Consider the following 4928-nt stretch of genomic DNA (forward strand, 5'->3'; position numbering starts at 1 on the left):
CTGTTGCAGGGAGGACTGTGATGGGAAAATTGGGCCCTGGCTGATAGGCACAAAGACACGCCGCTGAAAACCCCTAGTTAAAGCCAAGTCACGAGGTGCCTATGGTGCTGCAAAGGAAACCGGGTGCAGGGACAAGTAGTTGGAAATCACCGACCCATAGAATTAACGGCAACCTTGAGAGGTCAGAGAGTCCAACCACCCTCCTCCCACCCCCACCCTCTCCCTCAAGGCAGTACCACACTGAACAGAGCCCACATCTGGGATTTAATAGCTTCCAGGAAGGTGGCCTACCCCACCCCCTTCCCCCAACTACCAAAAATACTCCCCTCTCCTCTGGACTTCTCTCCACTTGCTTAATTGTCCAAAGCTCCACCAACTAGAGATTCCTGTGGGTTAACCAGGGTCCTATTTTTAAATGCAAAAAGGCCCTCAAAGGTGAAAGCTACTGCATGCCCAGCACCTGGAGAGAGCTGACGGAAGGGGGTTTGATTTTATGTGGGAGGTCACCTTGGAGATGTGGTCCCATAAGAGGGGGCCACCCCCAGGACTGGAGGGGTGTGAAAGCATGAAGGACATTGGGGGGGGAGGGGGGTGTCCGGGGGGGGGGGGTGTCCGGACGGAGGAGAAAGGGGGAGATTTTGCCTCTGTGGCAACCTTGCCTAGGGCAAGTGCTGACACAGACCATTCCAGACAGATGAAATCACTCCTATTTTTAAAGTCCTCCAGACAAGGAGCTGCCACGGGATTTTTATTATGAACAACAACAACAAAAAAAATGCTTTCTAAAGAGAGATATGACAGCAATGCTTTTTCCAGCACCAAAGAAGCCTTTCAGTCATGAGCACCAAATTCCGTCACAGACTCCAGTTCCTTTGCAAACAATTTAAGAAACTCAAGATTTTCCTTTTTCCTTTTCATTTTTTATTCTTTTTTTTTTTCCGCGGGGGTGCTTGATCCTCCCCATCAATGCTGCCACATTCCATGTGCTTGTATATTTAAACGTTGCTGCAGTCACAAAGAATATATACCCATTCTTATAGGGTTTCCAATCAAGGCTTCCTTTTTGCTTCCTTCTGTGAGATCCCATACCATGTTTATAAGAATAATCCCCTGATTCTTCCACCCCTGTACATGTTGCCAACTGGTTCAAAAAGCGCTTGGCATTTGGAGGTCAGGAGTCCATGTGGCTCAAGCTCTCTACCCCCATCTCCGTGAGATGCATTCCCCTTCAGTCCTCCATAGTGTACCTTGAAATCAGCCAGCCCTATGAAATGTGTTGCATAATAGGTAAGGTCTTGGCTCTGTCTCAACCTGCAGTCTTCAATGTTTTTCAATCGTTATGATTCAATTCCTCAATTTTTATTTTATGATTATTTTTCTCATAATAGTTCTTTATATACAACTTTCCTATTTTCTCTGTTCTGGACTTCTGATTCTCTTTTCAATTGCTTGCTCTTGTCTAAGCTAACACTTTTCAACATTCTAGTCAAGCTCCTTAGTGGATCCAGATTTTTTACCACCAGTACTCCTTCCAATACTCAAGGTATTGCAACTCCCATCCTGCATCCTGTCTTAGCCTCCTCTCCCTTGAATTACAGTAGAGCAGTATTTTCCTTAAAAAAACTATATATATATATATGTATGTATATGTGTACATTTTATGTACACATCCATTTTCTTTCTGAACTTGTATTTATAATCTCCAATTTACAAACTGGATCTTAACCACTGGACACTGATTTCTGGGGCCTCCAAACTCACCATCGCATGGAAACAATAATATTCAATAAACTTTAAAAAGCAATCTACCAAAGTTTCTATCCACCTACAGGTGTCATATAACAATGTGTTAAAACCTGAATTGTAAACCTGCTCTATCCACTTACTAAGTAGATGAATTAGGGCACGTCTTTCAGCTCATAGAGTGACCTGCCTTTTCTAATACCTGAAGACAAAAATTATGTGTTTGAATACCTGGCATTGTGTACAGTGCCTGGCAGAGAGTGGGCATTCAATACATGTTTACTGAATAAATAGATGAATGGATCCAAACCTTTAACTTGATTAATGTACATTAATAAGTCAGTCCTCTCAGGAGGAAGAACAAATTAGTTAATATGTGACCTAGGACAAATTACCGAAACTTTCTGAGCCTCAGTTCCCTCATCTGTAAAATGGAGTTAAGAGTAGTAGTATCTCATTGAGTTGTTGTGAGGATTAAACAAGATAATTCACGCAAGACCTTAGTACAGTGCCCAGCATATCGCATAACTTAAACAATACACATATGTAGAGAAATGCATAGAAGAATCTGGAAGAATACACACCAAATGTGAACTGAACAGAATTATCCCAGAAGAGGGGGTAGATTAAGGGGAACTTTAACTTTTTATTCTGAACATATCAGAGTTTTTTTTTTAATGAGCAAGGACGGTAGAAACCCTCTTAACTAACTTCCACTCAACAATGCACAGAAAATGTTTTGCATTCCCTCTTTAAAACATTGTTGTATGACTATGTCATGATGAAAGCTCATGGCTAGTAGGGTACTCTAATATTATTGTGCACTTCTACACCCACCGATTGAGTCCCATGCTTAATAATCATTTTCTTGAATATATTTTTTATAGTTCTACTTGTTATTGTAATTACACAATTTAATTAAATTGTATGCATACCAAAATATTATGAGCACTAAAAACAAGAGTTGTTTCTATGAAAACTAAGTTGATCACTCTGCAAAAACTCAATAAGGGGGGAATCTCCAAAAATGTGCTGTCAGATTAGTTTTGGATATAACAGCAGTAAAATATGAGGGGAGAAAAATGTGAAAGGATTCTGTACTCAGATTGCTTTGCAAGCATATACATTTTTGTTCCACATTAAATAAGCAAATACTGGAGATCATAGATGTGTTACAAGTGTGGTTTATGGAAGAGAGACAAAAGGAACACCCATCAGAAGTCCTTAGTCAAAAGCCTTGACATCAAAAGATTGGTGTATGAATATGAATGTATATGTTTTATGTCAAAATAAAAACTTTAAGGTGTTTGCACATGTATGTGTATATTTATTATGATTTTCAGGTTTAGAAAATTTTATCAGTTAAATGACCAACAACCACCTTTGACCATATTAGATAAAGGGTATTCCAATGTATCCACATATTGATCATGTACTTTAAAAAATAGAGGCTATACAATTAAGGTTTCAAAAAGGAAAAATTGGAACAAAATATAGCATATTATTAACAGTAGCATACTAGGTTATTTTTACTTTTTCCTTATACTTGTTATATTTTCCAGAAAAATGCAATGACATTAGAAAAGTTAAAAGCATAGTGCACTACAATGAGTCTTATAGATGCGTCTCCTGTTTCCAATGCTGGTCTCCACATTCAAACTATTTCTCATGCTCACTTCAGCAAATTGTTCTCAAAGTCACACATGACAACCACCCATTCTCCTGACTTTAGGGTTATGCCTCATTTTTATCCCAAATTACGACTGTATTAGTTCTCTCTGCCATGACAAAATACAATAGACTGGTGGCTCAAACAACAGGAATTTATTTCTTGTAAATATTTGGAAGCTGCTAGTTTGGGATTAGGGTGCCAGCATGGTCAGGTCCTGGTGGGACCTTTCCTCCCGGCTTGCAGACGGCCACCTTCTTGCTGTGTCCTCACGTAGAAGAGAGAGAGCCATAACTCTCTCTTCCTCTTCTTATAAGGCCACCAAACCTATCGGATCAGGGCTCTACCCTTACAACCTAATTTAACCTTTATTGCTTCCTAAGAACCCTATCTCTAAATATAGTCACATTAGTCACATTGGGGGCGAAAGGTTCAACATACGAATTTGGGTGGGGTAAGGGGGCAGTTAGGTCCATACCAATGACCCAGATTGATAGCCCACTTTAGTTACCATATCTGTCTTTATGATTTTTGGCTCTTTCCAACCATTAAATCCACTCTCAAAAAAGATTTGTGAGGCGTTTTGGAAAGAATGTGCCCAGTTACAGAAGGCCAAAGAGTTCCAAGAATGTGCTAAGTATCTGCAATAAATATGAGGAGGCAGCGTATCATGGTGGCTAAGAATGTGGGCCCTGGAGCCAGGCACACCTGGGTCTAGTTCTGACCCCTTTAACCTGCTAGAAGGATAATCTTGAACAGCTATTAATCTCTCTGAGTCTCAGTTTCCTCACTTGTAAAATAGGATTGTCAGAAGCCAAAGAAAAAAAGCTACATATTATATGATTTCATGTATAGAATCCAGAACTGGCAAATCCATAGAAGCAGAAAGCAGATTGGTGGTTTCCAAGGACCAATGGAGGGTGACTGCTAACTGGTATGGGGTTTCTTTCCGGGCAGATGAAAATATTTTGGAATTAGATAGTTGTGATGGTTGCACATACAATGAACATACTAAAAACCACTGAACTGCACACTTTGAAAGGGTGAATCTTATGTGGATTGTATCTCAATTTTAAAAAAGAATTATAGTGAGCATCTAATGAGACTAGCCATGTCAAGCACTTTACAGCGCCTGGTCCATGGGAAGAGCTCAAGAAGTATTGAACATTTGTAGAGTGATTATATAATCTATCATTGAAACTGGGACACTTTTGAGGGTTGACAGGGGCAGTAGTCATTATTATATTGTCACATCAGGTATAAAGACCATCCTGGACAGCCCCTGATGTATTGTCACCCAGCTATTTGCATTTGGATCACCCAAGGGGTCTGTTTTGACAAGGGCAGCGCTTGTCTGAATATTCAAGATCTGGAACATTAAGGATCACACACCTAACTGCAGTTTTCGCCTTGTAGAAACCAGTGCCTATTCATCACCCCCCCAGTGGCAAGTGAATGAGCTGCCTTTCAGCCCTATTAAACCTCTGATTCCACATTTTCATCAGTAAGGCAACAC

Source organism: Manis javanica, chromosome X (assembly GCF_040802235.1).
Source record: "Manis javanica isolate MJ-LG chromosome X, MJ_LKY, whole genome shotgun sequence".
Taxonomy (NCBI): Eukaryota; Metazoa; Chordata; class Mammalia; order Pholidota; family Manidae; genus Manis; species Manis javanica.